This window comes from Ochotona princeps, chromosome 4 (genome assembly GCF_030435755.1).
Source record: "Ochotona princeps isolate mOchPri1 chromosome 4, mOchPri1.hap1, whole genome shotgun sequence".
Taxonomy (NCBI): domain Eukaryota; kingdom Metazoa; phylum Chordata; class Mammalia; order Lagomorpha; family Ochotonidae; genus Ochotona; species Ochotona princeps.
In genome coordinates, this window is record NC_080835.1 from 60,990,333 (window position 1) to 61,009,871 (window position 19,539).

The 19,539-nt window shown below is 43.9% G+C and overlaps 1 protein-coding gene across 1 annotated transcript in view; it reads right to left on the reverse strand.

Annotated features, from left to right (window-relative positions):
* The window catches only part of RAB30 (RAB30, member RAS oncogene family), a 77,002-nt gene extending 62,222 nt beyond the window's left edge, over positions 1-14,780 (reverse strand). The window contains exon 1 of the mRNA XM_004589840.4: positions 14,577-14,780. The gene's annotated coding sequence lies outside the window, so the exon portion shown is untranslated. The remainder of the gene's footprint in view (positions 1-14,576) is intronic.
* Between the last annotated feature and the right edge of the window lie 4,759 nt (positions 14,781-19,539).

A 19,539-nucleotide genomic window follows, 5' to 3' on the forward strand; every position in this document is an offset into this window, starting at 1 on the left:
TAAGAAAACAGGCTCCGACAGGTCAGGATTTGTGACTCAAGCCAAGACTTGGGTTCCAAGCTATTGACTTCAGACCCTCTATCCATTTTGCAGTAACTCAAACTATGAAATACCAGGGCAGACAAAAAGCCTGGCAGGAGGAGCCTCTTCCCCACTCCCATAGTTCATCAATCTATGCTGAAAGGTAGTTCAAGTTACAGGCACACATGGGAACATTCGGAGGGTGGTGGGGGGGTTAAAGGGCCTGGGATAGTTATCTGGCCTGCTTCCAGAGTTAGCTGGGAAAACACTCCCTAACAAGACACCATGCCGTTAAGGGACTTGGGGAAAGGAGGGAGGAGTCTGAGGCAGAGGAAGATCAGGGCTGAGCCCTCCATGTGATCCTATCTCAGTCTTACAGAAAGCCTCTGAGGATGACTGACAAGGTCTCGCAGGGCCTTGTGGACACAATCAGCAGTCATCCTTTGAGGGGAGGAAGAGAATCTGCAGTAGACCTAGCTGGCTTCAGTCAGCAGTCTCTCAGATGATTTCTTTTTTTTTTTTAATTTTGTTATTATTTTCTCAGGTGATTTCTATGAATTGCTGCTAAGAGACAAATTGCTGAGATCAATACTTACATACTACTTGAAAAAGAAGGGGACAGGGATTCAGACGTATGTGTGTTTGAGACAAACCAAAATAACCCATGGGCCTGTAAAGGTCCAGGGTGGGTTTAGAGTTGGGAGATAACTGGGGATGGGGTCGTGGCCGCCACTCCTTTATCTGGATTTTAGTTTAGCTTGTGTAACCACTGGGAATTATTTCAATATTCTTCCCTTTATTTAATCTGCTCCCCCGTTGAGGACCAAATTTTTCTTAAAAAAAAAAAAAAATCTCAGGATAGACTTTGGCAATGTAAGGAACAATGGGCACCCAGAAGGATGTTCAACTCCCCAAAGCAGCAACCAATGATTTATATTTGTGGAGAATGTCACATGGAAAATGAGATAAAAATCCAGGGATCCAATCAGATGCAGAGAATGTGGATACAGAATAATGTACAAGAACAGGACAAAAAGATTGATGGCTTTTGGTGCTCGATTAAACATGCAGTTCAGAATATCTTCATTTGTACTTAGATTTGCTGTTAATGTTTCTCATTGTTGTATAGCTTTTGATGTAGTACACTTCTATTTTTGAACTAAATGATTTCCCTTTAAAAACATATTGTATTGGGCCCGGCGGCGTGGCCTAGCGGCTAAAGTCCTCACCTTGGACACGCCGGGATCCCGTATGGGCGCCGGTTCTAATCCCAGCAGCTCCACTTCCCATCCAGCTCCCTGCTTGTGGCCTGGGAAGGCAGTCGAGGATGGCCCAATGCATTGGGACCCTGCACCCGTATGGGAGACCTGGAAGAGGTTCCTGGTTCCCAGCTTCGGATCGGCACACACCAGCCTGTTGCGCTCACTTGGGGAGTGAATCATTGGACGGAAGTCTCTCCTCCTCTCTCTGTATCTCTGACTTTGTAATAAAAATAAATCTTTAAAAAAAAAAAAAAAAAGAACAGCCCTTACTACACATCAAACCTGCTGGTGCCTTTGATCTTAGACTTCCCAGCCACCAGGACTCCGAGATATAAGTTTCTGTCACTTATCTATTTCCCATCTTGGGTATTTGCTATAACTGCACAAACTAAGACAAATGGTGCATCTGTTGAATTGTCAAAAATTTTGGCAAGATACATATAAAATTTACTATCTTAACTATTTCTAAATATTCAAGTCAGTAGGGTGAAATATATTCTCATCGTTATGTAACCAGTTTCCAGAGAGCTTTTCCCTTTGCAAAACTGAATCTCCATACTCATTAAACAATTCCTGATTTTCTCCTTCCCCATTCTTTAGCAACTGTTGTTCTTTCCATTTGGATGAGTTTGCTTAATCTAGATACCTCATGCACATGAAATCATACAATGCCTTTTTTACACTGGCTGGTTTCACTTAGCATAATGTTTTTCAGATTCATCCATGTTGTAATGTATGTCAGAATTTCCTTCCTTTTTAAGGCTGAAGATTATCCCATTGCATGCATGTATATATCACACTTTGCTTATCCATTCACTCATCAATAGACACTTGGGTTGCTTCCACCCTTGGCTTTGGTGAATGTGGCTATAAACATGCATGGAAGTATTGTTTCACCTGCTCGATTTGAGGATTAACTCTTTAAAGATAAAGACAGGGTCTCAACCATCTCCATAAATCTCATGATGCCTGATGCATTCAGGATACTGAAAAATTACCTATCAAATAAATATGACAGGACTCCGCTCCTCACACTTTGCAAATTGCACAGCAGAAAATTCACACAGCACAGGTTTTGCAGTAAGACTGTCTTGGCTTCTGGGCCCAGATCTTCCTCTCATTATTCATATAGTTTCAGACATGTCTCTTAAGCTCTCCTCATGCAGTTTTGTCATTGTTAGATTACATATCTTAAGTGGTCACTACAGTTCTTGATACATGGTAAACTGTTAACATTTGCCACCAATATTATTATTAAATCATATAATAAATTGTACATATACAAAAATGCCCTATCATTCCCTGGCCAGGATAACTTTAAAAGCAAGAAGACCAAACAATATAAGGTAGATACAGTCAAAACAGAATGGGATTCTGCAGTGAAAACATAGAATCCAGCTTGGTCTCACCAAATTTAGAATCTTTAGCTACACGACTATAGCTCTGGGATTGAAAATGTCATCATTTCCAGAAACAGGCATACATGTTACACTGGCTCTCCTCCTTCACTACAGTGGTCTGCTTGAGATCTCATAAATATTTCTTTAATCAGTATTATTTGAGAGGGGCTTTTTGGTGCCCTTACTATGCATGTTGAGGCAATCAACGTAAGGACATTATGGCCCACACAATCTTGCTACTTCCTCTGATCTTAAAAGCTAGTAGATCCCGGATCTCTGTGTCTAGTGCTGCCAATTCAGTGTAGAATTCTTGAGGTCAGCACTTTAAACCCAAGTCTTTCCCTCCCCATCCCTACTCACCCTCTGGACAAAGAACCTGGGAAAACACCAGGGGAGGAAAAAACAGGTGTTCTAAAAAAGCAGAAAATGGGGCCCAGCGGCATGGCCTAGCAGCTAAAGTCCTCGCCTTGAACGCTCCAGAATCCCATATGGACGTTGGTTCTAATCCCAGCAGCTCCACTTCCCATCCAGCTCCCTGCTTGTAGGCTGGGCAAGCAGTTGAGGACGGCCCAAAGCTTTGGGACCCTGCACCCGCGTGGGAGACCCGGAAGAGGTTCCAGGTTCCCGGCTTCGTATCGGCTCAGCACCAGCCGTTGTGGCTCACTTGGGGAGTGAATCATTGGACGGAAGATCTTCCTCTCTGTATATCTGACTTTGTAATAAAAATAAATAAATCTTAAAAAAAAAAAGCAGAAAATGGCAATATATATGCAAAAGGCTAAATGAGGAAAACCAGAAGCTAGTCCTTACCTAAGAACATATTCCCATACCCTGACCCTTCAGTCGGCTCTCTGAAATTTTTCTTTCTGAGCTCCCATTTCTTAGTATTTATTCGTCTTAATTTTACTTTTGGAATACACTGACAAAGATTAAAAAGCAATGTGATATATCCACCACAATGTCTGTAATACAATAATAATAAATACTGGCAAAGAAGTAAGGAAACTAAAACTCTCATAAATTGCTGGTGAGAAGGCAAGCGGTACAGCTGCTCTGTAAAAACACTTCAGCAGTTCCTCAAAGGTCGAGCAAGGAGTAACCTGTTTACTCAGTAGTTTAACTCTTATGTCTATGGTGTAATTAAAGAAAAACAAATGCTCACTCAAAATCTTGTGAGAAAATGTCTATGTCAATATTATTCATAATATCCACAAAGCAGAAACAATTCAAATGATAAATGGACAAACAAAATGTGGTATGTCAGGCCTGGCATAGTGGCACAGTGGCTGAATCTTGGCCTTAAACGCACTAGGATTCTATATGGCCACCGGTTCATGTCTCAGCTCCTCCAGTTCCCATCCAGCTCCCCACTTGTGGCCTGGGAGGGTGGGTGAGGGATGGCCCAAGGCCTTGGGACCCTGCACCCACATGGTAGACCCAGAAGAGGCTCTGGGCTCCTTGCTTTGGATTAGCTCAGTTCCAGTCATTTTGGCCACCTGGGGTTTGGACCAGCAGACAGAGGATCTCTCTCTGTATTTCCTTCTCTCTCTGAATCTGCCTTTCCAGTACATTTTTTTAAAATTATATGTGTACACAATATTTGGTAGTAAAAAGGAGTGAAGCAGTAATTCATATTACAGCATATATCAACCTGAAAACACTATATAAGATAGAGGAAACCTGTCAACAATTACACAGGACCAGCATGGTAGCCTAGTGGCTTAAGTTCTCACCTTGCACATGCTGGGATCCCATATGGCTGCCAGTTCATGTTCTAGTGGCCTACTTCCTATCCAGCTCCTTGCTTGTGGCCTGTGAAAGCAGTAGAGGATGGCTCAGAGGCTTGGGAGCCTGCACCTGCATGGGTAACCTGGAAGAGGCTTCTGGCTCCTGACTTCAGATGGACTCAGCTCCAGCCACTGCAGCTATTTGGGGAGTGAATCAGAGGATAGAAGATCTTTCTGTCTCTCCTATTCTCTATATATCTGGCTTTCCAATTAAAAAAAATAAAAAATAAACACTACATATAGCATTAATCCATCTATAAAAATGTCCAGAATAATGGCTAGCAAGGGTGGTGCAGCTGCTTATTCCCCCACCTGCAGCACCAATCAATATCCTATGTGGGAGTCAGTTCAACTTCCAGCTGCTCTACTTCCAATCCAGCTCTCTGCTGGTGGCTTGGAAAGCAGCAGAGGCAGACCCAACGCTTAGGGCACTGCACTCTTGTGGGAGACCTGGAAGAAGCTCCTGGCTCTCAGTTTTGGACTGGCCCAGCTCTGGCCATTGTGGTCATTTGGAGAATGTTCCAGTGGATGGAAGCGCTCTCTCTCTGTAACTCTTTCAATGAAGTTAAATCTTAAATAATAAAAAAAAAAAGTCCAGTATAGACACATCACATCTGTAAGTAGATTAGTGATGGCTTGGTCTGGGAAGGTGCTGGTGAGGAAGAGGAGAAATGATTTTCATAGGGTTTTAAAGTTTCTTTTGGGGGCTATGAAGATGTTCTAAAGTTGACTGTGGTGAAGGCTGTATAACTCCATCAGCATACTAAAATAGATTGAATTTTATAACTTAAATGAGGAATTTTGTGGTAAATGCAACTTAAAATTCAAGAATTTTTTAAATTAACACTTCTAAAGGAAGCAATCTTGACAAATATTAGTACACATAAGCCAACCACCTTTTAGTAGTAACCACTTAAATTTTTTATATTCTTCTAGAGTTTCTTTGTGCAGCCTTAAATTTTTTTATTCTCCACTTCTTTCATGAAACTTGTACTGTTCCACACCTTCCTCCTTTCATTTAATATGTCCTTGGAGAGCTTTCCATATAATTATTTAGCAAATACCCTAATTCTTGTTGGTAGTTTCATCATTTTCTCTTGTGTAAACATACTCATTTATTTAACTAGTTCTCCACTGATGCACATTTACGGTTATTTTCAACCATTTGCTATTAGCAGCAATGATCTGCTCTTTCCCCTTAACTTGGTGTCAGCCAGTGATTTTCTGTCCCTGGACAGACAGGAACCAGAGTCTACCAGTAAAAACTACTGCACAGCAAGTCAGAGCTAGATATGCAATCTGGACTATGATGCTACAGATAAAATTACTTATAGCTTCTGAGCCCTACTTTCCTTACTTGTATGCATAAAATTTCTCACCTACTTCATTGGGATGCTTTTACAGTTAAATAGGATAAATTTAAGACAGTTTGAATATCATGAAATACAGCCGGGGCAGTCTTTGGGCACAGACGTTAACACTGCTTTGGGACATTGCCATCTGATACCACAGTGCCTGGGTATGCTTCTGAGCTCTGCTTCTGACTTCTGCTAATGTAGGAAGCATCAGTGATGGCTCAAGTACTTGAGACTGCTACCCACATAGGAGACCTGGATTGCGTTCCAGGTTTCTGTCTTCAGCCTAGCCCAGCCCTGACTGTTGCGGGTATTGATAGAGCAAATCAACAAACGGAAGATCTCTCTCTCTCTTTCTGTCTGTCTCACTCTTCCCCACTACCTCTTTGCTTTCAAACAAGTGAAGAAAAAATAACTTCAAAAAAAAAAAAGCCTCATAAAGGTGGGAGGGAAGAAACAAAGACTGATTATGCATTACTAACACAGTAAACAGAGAAAGAATTCATGAATCCCAGCAAAAGACTTATTTTTATTACAAAGTCAGATATACAGAGAGGAGGAGAGAGAAAGAAAGGAAGGTCTTCCATCCGATGATTCACTCCCCAAGTGGCCACAACGGGTGGAGCTGAGCCGATCTGAAGCCAGGAGCCCGGACCATCTTCTAGGTCTCCCAATGTGGGGCTGCAGGCCCCCAGCAACATTTTTTAAAAAATAACAGGAATGAGGAGCTGAAGGATCATTTTTATGATAATATAAAAGAAAAAATGAGTATAAGGTTCATTGATATGATAAAAGAAAAAATGAGTACAAAATAATCTTTTTGCAAATAACAATGAACATAGGCCAAGATTATCAATAGATATTAAAACTACTGGATGAAAGTTATTGAGGAAAAGCATATTCAAGCAATCTCATGTTATCACCTCACACATAATTTTGTTATTTACAATGGAGAGATCTGGACATACCATCCTAACCAAATAATCAAACTTCTCATCACAGTGATGGTACAGACTGATGTGTGGAACTAACAGAGGGACATAACATCACATGTTGGAAATTCTTATCACAAATGTTTAACCTGAGTCTAGTAACAAAAGAAACAAGTTAGGGATTGGTACTATGGCTAATGGGTTAAGCTGTCACCAATGTCCCATAATAGTGTCAGTTTATATAATTTGGCTCCTCCAATTTCAATCCAGCTCCATGCTAGGGTGCCTGGAAAGGCAACAGATGACCCAACCCGTTGGGTCTTTGTACCCACGTGGAAGTTCTGAATGAAGCTCCTAGTTCTTGGTTTCAGCCTAGCCCAATCTAGTCATCGTGGCCATTTAGGGAGTAAACCAACCTATGGAAGATCTTTCTGTCTTCCCCTGCCTCCCCATTCTCTCTATAATTCTGATGTTCAAATAAACAAACAAACAAATCTTAAGAATTACACAAATCCAACGCAAATCTACACAACAAACTTGGAAATCTGAAGAATTTCAATATCATAGAAGACAAAACAGACAGAGATAACTATGCTAACTCGAGAAGAGAACTCAAAGGGCACAGTTATCTTGTGTAAGCAACTCCTGATTAGATCCTGCATCAAATTTCTTTTTTAAAAGGTTATGAAGAAAATAAGGATCTAAAATGTAAAGAATATTACAGTCATATGTAAACACGCTAATGTGCTTAAAAGATACAGTATAGGGATGTCCACAACTTCCTCTCAAATGGTTTAGGGAGAAAAAAAGTACGGGGATTTAGGGGAGAGGGTATACGAGTGGGAAGAGAAAGCATATGAATCTAATTATGGCTTCAGCTAACCCAACAGGTCTACGGAAAATTTCTCCCCTGTGCCTGAAGGTGAAGCATGTGAAAATAAATGCCAGCAGCCAGTCAAGTCTCCGAAAGCTTGTACTTCCAATCAAAAGGCAAAGCAAAAACAAGAAGCAGTTGGGGAAGCCATATGGTTTTGGTTCCAGAAAACCATCAAGGGCCTGTATCAATAGGTGTTTTTTTTTAAGCTGGTTAACTTCAAAAACATAAAAACTTTTCTTACCTAAGAATTGTTTCTTCGTTTGTATGAGAAAAGATGAACCTAAAATCTGTTGCCTAGGGTTGAGAAAAAGAGACAGCACGCACAATGCGCTTTTACTGAATGCTCTCTTTAAAGATACTGAAGACACTAGTCCCAGAATGAAAGTAGGAAAGAAAGAAGCTTCCCAAAGGAGCTTTGTTTTCCTATAAGATACCTAGTATACCTATCAGAACACCTAAGTATACTTAGCATATGCACTAAGCCTTGGTCAACAAGGTAACAACAAAACATTATGAGATAGAAGTCCTTAAAAAAAAAAGTCTTTCAGAGTCAAGTATGCAGTCGTACTTGGGACCCTGTACCCACATGGGAGACCTGGAAGAAGCTCCTGGATCCCGGCCTTGGATATGCTCAGCTCCCGCAGTTGAAGCATTTGGGGAGTGAACCAGTGAATGAAAAATATTTCTCCTTCTCCTTCTCTCTGTACATCTGATCTGCCTTTCAACTAAAAACAAATAAAATCTTTTAAAAAAAAAAAAAGGAGCAGAGTTTAAATTCCCCCATTCTGGTGTGGTTGTGAGACTCAGATGCAGAGGAAGTGAGACAAGGTTGATTTCCTGTCATGACTGATGGTGTCCACATTTTAGTGAAGTTATCCATAACTCAAGAATAAAATTTTTCTGCAGAATTTTCTGGGAAAAACTCCTGGTTGCTTTCTTGTTTCAGTTTTTTTTAATAAATTGTTTTTTTTTAAAAGATCTATTTATTTTAATTGCAAAGTCAGATACACAAAGGGGAGGAAAGACAGAGAGGAAGATCTTCCATCTGATGATTCCTCAAGTGGCCACAACAGCTGGAGCTGAGCCAATCCCAAAACAGGAACCAGAGGCTTCTTTTGGGTCTCCCACACGGGTACAGGGTCCCAAGGCTTTGGGCCATCCTTGACTGCTTTCCCAGGCAACAAGCAGGGAGCTGGATGGGAAGCAGGGCAGCCAGGATTAGAACACTGGCGCCCATATGAGATCCCGGTGCGTTCAAAGTGAGGACTTTAGCTGCTAGGCCACGCTGCCGGGCCCGTTTCAGTTTATTTTTTAAAGACATTATGTTGTATGGCAGATAAAGAAAATGTATTTTATTTCTCTATTGCCGCAGTTTCCAAGTAATTTACACACCAACCTTCATTATAAGATTATACATCAGGATGACAGTGAATGAATTTTGGAGGTAGAATTAAAGAGAACTTTCCTGGGTAATTTGATGTGTATTCTTATAAGACATTTTGAATAACCTTTAGTTATTTCTAGAATTAAAAGACAAATTTACAGTATTTATATGCCCTTTACTATCCTTTCCTCTTCAGTTTAGAGACAGCTCATGTACCACCTGTTTTACAAGTAAAATCAAACAGGGCCAGCTGTCAAAGTTTCCACTGTCATAGAATGGCAGGATCACATTTTAAAAGGACCTTATAGATCTCTTACACTATCGTAGCAAATGGTATCACGGCCCACAGTATCACTCAGCAGCCACCAAGAAGCAGACTCTCTGCTGTGAGATTCCTAAAAAAGCTTCATAAACAGCAACTGATATTATGTCTTTATTCATGTATCAGGCTAAACAGATGGAATCATTTTCATATCCAAGAAAACTACCATTGATTATGTACTGATTATCTAATGTGTAGCTTCCATGCAAACTTCAGTGGTCCCGAAAATGTCCCTTTTAGCTTCTTTAAGTTGTATTACATTTGGTTGTCAAGTCTTTTCTTTTCCTTTAACGTAGACAGCACTTCATACCTTTTACTTCATTTTTCTTTTTTTAATGGCACTAATATTTTGAAGGTCACAGGCCAACTGTTTTTATAGCATGTCCCGCAAACTGGATTTTTCTGATTATTTCCTCATGGTAAAAGTTCTATGATGTTGTATGCTTCCCATTACATCATGTTGTCTCATTACACAAAATCATTTTTTTCCCCATTTTGTCACCGTGGGTACTAAGCAAGGATAACCCAATATATAAAGTGTTTAAAACCAACAACAAAACCGTGGCCAGCCTTGCTATGCAATGAATTAAGCCACTGGCAGCAATGCCAGCGTCCCATGTGAGTGCTGATTCTTTTGATACAGCTCCCTGCTAACGGCCTTGGAAAGCAGCAGCAGAATGGTCTGAGTGCTTTGACCTCTACCACCCATCAGGGAGACCTGGATGGAGTTCCAAGCTCCTGAGATGATTTTAGGAGATTTGGGTGAGGTGAGGGGACGAAGAGAAAAGAAATTAGGATAGCGAGAAAAGTAGCAGACACCTGCAGCGAAATGCCAAGATAGACTCTCCACCTTGTCCCAAACCTCAATCTTTAAAAATTTGGTAAAAAATTAGTAAGTGTGATGTCATAAATACTTACCAAAAGTAGCATAGTACCAAATATCTAAAATGTATGTGAACCTTTTTTTTTTTAAGGTTTATTTATTTTATTACAAAGTCAGATATACAGAGAGGAGGAGAGACAGAGAGGAAGATGGTCTCCGACTGCTTTCCCAGGCCACAAGCAGGGAGCTGGATGGGAAGTGAGGCTGTAGATCCGAGCCCTGTGTTCAGAGGACGCCTTGGCGATGGGCCTTACACAGTGGCCTTCTTGCTCAGCGGGCCAAGAGCAATGGAGACACAACAGCTCCAGGGCCTCCTCACAGAAGGGGGTCAACACCAAGTTGTGCTTCTTGCACAAAGGTGATTCTCCCTGACTCTCTGCCTTGCTCCTGAACTGCAGCATCCTGGCTGTTGCTTTTGACCAATCCCTCTCTGCACTGGTAACGACAGACAGGACAAGGGAAGCTGTCCTGCTGATGAGCCCACATCTCCTTGATGCAGGAATGACAAAAGTTATGTCCACACCCAAGGGTGACAGAGATCTTCAGATCACTGAGACAGACGGGGCACTTCACTGCTTCCCGCAGGGCATCCAGGTTGGCTGCCTCTGCCATCTGGTCTCGAGGGCAAGGATGGGCCGTGCTGTACTATCTTGAGGAGTGGCTGTGAAGGTGACCTCTGGTGGGAAGCAGGGTCACCCTTGGATCTCACTGTCTTCTGTCCTAAAGATCTTCTTGTCTATTAAGGGCAGCCTTGATATCCTACAAGGCAGAAATCGGTGTCCAGAGGCCTTGACTGCCACCTGTAGTTGGTCACAGACCAGTTCAGCAACCCGTGGCATGGACCGACACGAGGCAGCCAAGCTCAACACTTCTGCAGCAGGTAGTATGGGAGGTTCCCCGTGAGTCTCTGCTAGAGTTCTCCGCAGTCTGCCGCAGTGGGTCCCCCACTGTATTTTGAACATGAAATTCTGTCAGAAATTTTTTTCTTTCTTACCCTAAACATCTTCCTCTAGAATCCTGACTCATTTCTTCTTCAATTCTCTTGAAATGTCACTTCCTACAGAAGACATTCCCTGACTTCTCCAGATCAGGGGACACCATCACATAAAGCTCTTCTACCTCACTTTGTAGTAATGCCCCTTTGAACAAGCATCAGTTCAATAATTATCTTCCCTGGTAGAGTATAAGCAATACGAGGGCATGAAAAGCATTTCTTCTCCTAGTGTATCCTACTTAGCACATACTAGGCTGCTTCATTCTTATTTCAAGGTCAGAATAATAGGTCATGGCCAGATGATAGAGGGTAATAATGTCAGGCAAGAAAACTACAGGGCAAAGTTTATTATCTCTTCGCAAACATGTAAGCTGAGACAGAAAGGAATGTATGTATTTTTATTTCAAGAGATATGTCATAGAGATGGCAGTGATGAGGTCAAATTTAACACTTTATTTCTCCTCCCTAAAACATCAGAAACCCTCAGCGGATGAGAGCATTTCAGAAGACTCAGAATGAGAAGGCGGCCCAGAGCAGTCTAGCGTGACAGCTCCTGAATCACCTGTCATGCTAGCTGCCTTCAGATGGACAGCAGGTAACTTTCCCACCACTCACGAAGCAATGCTGTTAAGCAAAGAAATATGACCACCACCATGCCCTGCCGCTTAAGAGAAATATATGTAGGGGCCAGTGCTATGGCATGGGTTAAGCTGCCACTGGCAGTGCCAACATCCCCCGTGGGTGCCAGCTTTTGTCCTGGCTGTTTCACTTCTGATCTAACTTCCTGCTAACGTGCCTGGAGAAGCAGCAGAGGATGGACCAAGTGCTTGGGCCCTTGCACCCATGTGGGAGACCCAGAGAAACTCCAGGCTTCTGCCTTTGGATCAGGCCAGCTTCTGCTGCTGTGACCATTTGGACAGTGAACCAGTGGATGGAAGATTTCTCTTTGTCTCTCCTTCTCTCTATAAACTGCCTTTCAAATAAACAAAATAATTTTTTTTAAAAAAGAGTGTGCTATAAAATAACAGACTTTTTTCCTTCACAAAGGCTAAGAAGTCACAGGAGAGAAAGCTGCTGCCCCACCAAGCACCTTCAAACAAGCAAACAAATGGCCGATTTGGCCACCTGGATTGCAGTCAGCAATCAACAGGGAAGAGGGAAAGACAGTTTTCCCAGTACTCATGAGAGTAGAGATGGGGAGGTGGGGGAAATATACATACATACATATGTGTGTGTATAAAAACTACATATGTATATATACATATTATATATATTATACACATATAATGAGGTGGAAGTCATTTAAAGGCACTTATTCTTTGGATCTTACAAGGACCTCTCAAGCAAAGCATTTTAAAACCTTGCCAACCCCTCAGCAGTTCTTAACACAGGTGCTGGTGAAAGGAAAAGCGGCATGTGCTCTGCTGCAACTCCATTGTCCACATGCTGCTGAGCCAAATGACGTCTGTCAGAGACCGCAAACTGAGCCCGGGGGCAGGCTCATTGCTGCTCATCCTGCCAACACACACTCCTGCAAGAGAACTCTAAATAAACATTCACAGTCTACTGTCACCAGGCAGTTCCTGAGGGAGGAGATGGAGGGTGGGGAGAGGGGCCATTCAGAGCTTGGAAAGAGGCTTGGAGAAAGAGATACAATGCATGGTTACAAGGGCAGGGTTTTGAAATAGAGGCAAAATGTCAGCTGCACCTGGGGAGACAGAGAAAGAAGCTGGGATAATTTTACGAGATTTGGGTGGGGTAAGGAGAGGAAGGGAAAAGGCCAATGCCAGAAGGGCAGGGAACAAGCAACAGAGCCCCGCGGAGAAAGGCAAAGGCTGACTGTCCATCTTGCCCCAGACCCCAAAGCTGCTCATTCCATCCCCATAAATCACTCTACCACAAAGCCCCTGCAAAGGACTGTCCTTCGCTTTCAGGACCAAGCAGCTTGTAACAAAGTATCATCCAGCAGCAACTCTGGAGACCTAAGGGCCTGAATTAAAAATGAACAAAATTGGTTGAGCAAGGGAAGACAGCCGGTAAAAGACTTTCTCAGCTACGATACACTTCAGCATTGTAGAGTTAAGCAAACAGTCTGGCATTTCATCCTCCTTTTGACATTCCAAGAGGGGGTGTGGTTGACCTCAGATCCATTCGTTTCCAAGGTTGTAGATCTTTCAGCTAAGACTGGCCCCATCTGTTCTGGGCTAGCCAGCTGTTTATCTCAAACTAACATATTTATTGCACTAATCATCTCTATAAAACAAGAGGAGTACTAACATCAGACTAGTTCGAACGCTATCTTTCCTGCTCCACGTGTCAGTTCATTTAAAAACTAAAAACCAATGAAAACACAACACTACTATGTTCCTCGGTTTCCCTGGCCAGTATCACCCTCCCGCGGGTAGCTCTCAGTAATGCCAAATGAAGGTTAACGGTCGTTTCTAACTTTCCCTTTCCCTAACGGGCTAATATGAACACAGCTTTCCTTAATCGATCCCTTCTCCAAACCGCTACTCGTGAGTGGTGGCTGTGCCTCAGGAAACAGCGGCTCTTTAGGGTACCACTATCAGCAGCCAGGAGCCTACGGCAACGTAAAACACTCCCGACAAGCACAAATCTACGGGCTCCAAACAATCCTGAATCCTACAGCCCCAGGGAACGGAAAACACTTCACCAAAACGTTGTTTGCAGCCGCCTCAGAGGACCTTCCCCAGACACGTGAAACGTTTCTGACTGGCACCAAGCGCACCATGAAAGGACACTGTCACCTCAAGTCAGCAGAAAAGGCGAACCCAGCGACACTGACCTGCACCTGAGCTTTATAGCCCCACAAAACTCAAGCTACTCGGAAGACGCAGACTCGTCTTTAAAAAGGAGCACAGTGTGCCCGCCCAAGCGACGGGGAAACGTTTTCAAGTAGTGCGACCGCATTCAATCACTGTCTCCATGTCTCCCCACGCATCACCCTCTTCCCACTCAAACCCCATCCCTGGGGCCATCTGTGACAGGACTGCAGTCCCCCACCTCTGCCTCCCTCCGATTATCCAAGAGCGCTTCCCAACGTCCTTCGCAGCCCAACCTCCTTTCCCAGCCTCCACAAGGTTGAGAGGACTTGCGACTAGGGAATTGGCAAGCACCCCATCATCTGGCGGGGGACTGTGGCTGGAGTTGTTCTTTGCAGTGACCCAAATTGCACAGAGCTTTTCCCGTTGCAGCGACTGGGAGCACCTCCCCAACGTGCCCTCTCCACCACCCCCCCCCCCCGCCTCTCTCCCCACCATCTTTCCAAAATAAAGCCTGGAGAATTAAGCGGGAGGAACAACTTGGTAGAATCATTTGAACAAATCACTTCAACTCACCTGGTTTGGGATTTTTCTCCCCACCCCAGGCATACACAGAAATGATGTGCCAATGAGTCACGCACGCGAGGGAAGGTGCTGCGATGTCCTAAGTCCAAGGGCTGGAGTCAGTCCTGGCCCTGGTGCTGCTGCTACTCTTAGCTCAGCTGGAGCGAACGGCAATCACAAGCAGCGGTAGGGGGGTGGATAGACCGTAGCACAATGAATGCAGTGGGGCTTTTGCAATGACATCATCCCTCTGCCCAAAAGGCCCCAATAGCCATGCTCGGGAGCGGAGCATTCTGGGAATCGTAGTCTCCTGACACCCAGGTGGGACGCCGAAGCCGCCGGCGGAACTACAATGCCCGAAATGCGCCTAGGGCCGACGCGTCCGGAGCGAAGGAGCGACAGGGCCTCGGCCGCCATGTTGGGAGTGCTGGGACGACTCCGCGGAAGCCGGCGGAGGTTTTAGGGGACGCGGGAGAGGAATGGTGAAACAGTGGGGCCGGTGAGGTGGAGACGGAAGCCGGCGGAGGTTTTAGGGAACGCGGGAGAGAAGTGGTGAAGCAGTGGGGCGGGTGAGGTGGGGGACAAATGACCGGGGAGCCTCGGAGGCACGAACCTGGGAGACCACTCTGGAGAGTGATGTAGAGAGGCTGGGCTTGGCAGTGCGGTCGGGGAGATCGAGTGAGCCGTGGCCTTTCCGTCTTGTAGGGGCTGCTGAGGGGTTGAGGGAGCATCACTTAGGCCAACAGGACAAGCGGGACGGTGGGTGTCTTTGCTGAGCTGTGGAGACCCGGGACGGCCCGCTTCAATCCACAGAGCTGTGCTCAAGCTCCCAGAGTGGTTTCTGTCTTGTGGTTTGTTTTCCAGCCTGCTTTCATCCTCCCCAAAGTTTCGGACCCTTACAAGTTTTTCATGCAGGAATGTTATGCAGAGGGTTCTCAAGTAGCCGTGTGGGTGAAGATAGGCGAGCTGTAAAAGGACGTTTCCGTGACCGTACGGATAGGTTAAGGAGCAACCCAGCCATTTAAGACTTAAAACCCGATAACCCCCACCGCCTCAAGCAGATAGTGAAAGAGGAATGCCAGTCGGTTCCGGAGTAGCTCTGGTACTTGGATAAACCTAGGGTATGTGCTCATTGGGATGGGTGGATCACTAGTCTATTTAGTGTTTCATTTGGGATACTCATATGTGATTAAGAACCTTTTTCTCCCAATAGCTGAAGCCACCATTACTCTCCTTGTAAGCTCAGATGTGCTCTGCGTTTTTCCCCAATGTGTTACTAAGAATGCCGTGTGTTCTTTTTGCAGAGTCTGTGCATTGTGGCAAGAGGGGAGATTTTCTCCTGACGCTCTCTAGAAGGCTGCTGATCCATACTTTGTGCTATTTTCCTCCCTCCCTCTTGTGCATTATTCTGAAAACAAAAGTTCGTAGTTTTCTTGAGTCAGTGAAGATGTGCCCTACACGGCTCTATGAGGGGTTAATAAAGTTAAAGCTGCCGAGTCCCTGTCGCACAGTATAGGCAAAGTGGTTACAAATAACCACAAAGTGATTGAAGAGAACAGCAGAGGAAGCACAGTGGGTAACTACCAACACGTTTTTGAGGAATGGTATGTCATGTTTCAGGAAACAGGTCACAAGATGAATAGTTTTGCATTTTAAAACAAAGTCAATGAGTGTTGGTGACACTTGTGCATGAAAACAACAATGAAATAGGCTTGGACAAATATTTGTTACTCAAACGCTTTTACAAGTAATGGTGGTAAGTAAAGGAAAAGAAATGAAATGTTTATCATTTTCTCTCTGACCTTTAATTTGTAGAAATGTTTCAGCCTTACACTTCTTAGTAATTGTTTCAAGCTGTTTCCTTATGTAAGCAATAACCTCCATTTTCCGCAGCTTTGCAAAGACTCCATGATGTAATCTTTTCCTTTTAGAAATAAATCCTATATTCTAGAAATTCTTTTTACAAAATGGAAGCTTGAGTGATGCCAGGTGGATTAGGAAAACCTTGTTTAAATGGAGTTGGGAATGCCTAAAAGAGATAAGGCAACCTATGTTCTTTTCATTTCCAAAAAGAATTGACATTGAAATGTGTAAGTATGAGAAATTCAGTAAGGAATACTGAGTCATTTGCTGTTAAGAGGTTTTCAAAGGGTTCGTGTCAGATCACGTACATAGCTGTAAACATAATTATTACTGCCCATCCACGATTTTCAAGGTTGGAACAAATTAATGTGTAGGTAGGTCTACAAGGGTTAGAGGGAACAGTTGGCTACATCCTGGATTTGGAATTTGGTAATGCATCATACAAGTAATCACAAAGATTTTAGGTTAGTTGCTGATTGTATCCACAAATGAATTCTGAAAATATGGAGGAGGAATAAATGTGATAAGTTTACACCTGACAGGGAGAACTGTGGATGAGGAAAGTGCAGTAGGATCAGCTGTAGCCTTATGATTACCGTGTACCCTCACTAGAACTGGATGTTTCTTAAAGTAAGTTTTAGCCTGATACTAAGAAAAGTCTAACAAGAGACATTCTAATAATAGCTCAATGCTAATGATGAAATTGTCATCATTGTTTAGAAATTTTATTATAAATTGAGATATCTGGGGGCCAATGTTGTGACATTGTAGGTTAAGCCTGGCTTGTGTGTTCAGCTTGCATATTAAAGTACTTGTTTCGGTTGTGGCTGATTAGCCTGGGAGAGCAGTACTTGATGTCTCCAGTGCTTGGGTCTCTACCATTCCTGTAGGAGACCAGGGTGACTCTTCGGTTTAGCCTGGCCCGGCCTTGGCAGGCACAGGTATTTGTAAAGGGAACCAACACGTGGGAAATCTCCCAACCTGGCTTGTCCTCTTTCCCTGTCCCCTGACTTCTTTCTATTGCTCTGCCTGTCTTTTTTAAAAAATTACAACATCTGGGCCTGGCGTGATGATTCAGTGGCTGAATCCTTGCCTTGCATGTACCATATTCCATATGGCACCAGTTCATGTCCCAGTTGTTCCTCCTCCAGTCCAGCACCCTGTTTGTGGTCTGGGGAAGCAGTAGAGGATGACTTTGAGCCTAAAGACCCTGCACCCATGTGGGAGACCTGGATGAACCTCCTGGCTTCTGGCTTCAGATCAGCTCAACTCCAGCATTTGTGACAACTTGGGGGAGTGAACCAGGGAACTGAAGATCTATCTCCTCTCTGAATCTGTCTTCCCAATGAAAAATACTTCAAATATGTGTTATTGTTTTTTTTTTTTTTTTAATTTTTATTGGAAAGTGAGATTACAGAGAGGAGGAGAGAGAGAGGAAGATCTTCCATCCACTGATTCACTCTCCAAGTGGCTGTAATGGCCAGAGCTGGGCCAGGAGCCTCTTCTGAGTCTCCCACATGAGTGCAGGGTCCCAAGGCTTTGGGCCATCCTCGACTGCCTTTGCAGATCACAATCAAGGAGCTGGATGGAAAGCGGGGCGGCCTGGATTAGAACCAGCATCCATATGGGATCTCGTGTGTGCAAGGCGAAGACTAGCCGCTAGGCTACCTCGCCAGGTCTTACAATACATAATTTACAATGCAATGAAAACTTAACCAGTAGTCACACTATACACTAGTATCAAGAGGCTGGGCTGGAGTCTGCTTTTTGTTTGTTGTTACCTGTTCAGTATTAATGCTACAGCGAACTTGCTGCTGATTGTCTATTCTTCAAACATTAGATTTTCTTCTCCCCTCCCAGTATTTATTTTGCTATCTTTCAGAGTTTAGTTCTGAATAAGTGCTAGGATTACATAGTTGTCTTTTTTTTTTTTTTTTTTAAGATTTTATTGGAAAGGCAGGTTTTACAGAGGGAAAGAGACAGAGAGGAAGATCTTCCATTTGCTGGTTCACTCCCCAGATGACTGCAGTTGCCTGAGCTGAGCTGAACCAAAGCCAGGAACAGGAGCCTCTTCCAGGTCTCCCACATGGATGCAGAGTCCCAGTGCTTTGGGCCATCCTCCACTGCTTCCCCAGGCAGAGTTCTTGACAAGGGTTAGTGTCGAAGGACCTTCCTTGAAGGGAGGGTCTTGATGTGTTTTAGACTTGAGAATCTAATTTGATTAAAGATTTCTTTATTTTTATTACAGAGTCTCTGTATAGAGAGGAGGAGAGACAGAGAGGAAGATCTTCCGTCCAATGATTCACTCCCCAAGTGAGCCGCAACGGCCAGTGCACGCCAATCTGAAGGCGGAAACCAGGAACCTCTTCCGGGTCTCCCACGCGGGTGCAGCATCCCAATGCATTGGGCTGTCCTCGACTGCTTTCCCAGGCCACAAGCAGGGAGCTGGATGGGAAGTGGAGCTGCCGGGACTAGAACTGGTGCTCATATGAGATCTCAGGGCTTTCAAGGCGAGGACTTTAGCTGCTAGGCCACGCCGCCGGGCCCCTAATTTGATTCTTATACCTCTGAAATCACGGTGATCTGATCACCTTGCTACTGTACTTTAGCATCAGTTTAAAAAGCATTGCCTTTGAGTTCCTTTTAATCCCAAATTGTTGTGCTCACTATGTTGGTTTAGGGCCTGTATATTTTTGGAAGGCAGAGAGAGAGAGAAAGGAAGAAACAGAGAAAGCCCCTGTACACTTGTTTAGTTCCCAGATGGCTGCATCAGCCAGGACTGAGGCAGGAGCTAGGAACTCTTTCATGGTGTCCCATATAAGTGGTAGAGGCCCAAGCAGTTGGGCCATCCTGCTCTCCCTTCTGAAGCAAATTAACTAGATTGGAAACAACAGCTAGGAAATCCAACCAGCACTCTGTGAAAATACTCAAATGTACTATAAAACTGGCCCCAGGTCTGCCCTAAAGAAGTTAAGACTCTGGAAGACAAACAATTGGAGTCAAACCAACCAGCCCATCTTCAGAGGAGAGTGGACCTTGTAGCAATGGTACATGGAGACTGCTTTTGTGTTTGGGAAAGTGATCCTTACCAACAGCCTGGCTTGTTGCTGCC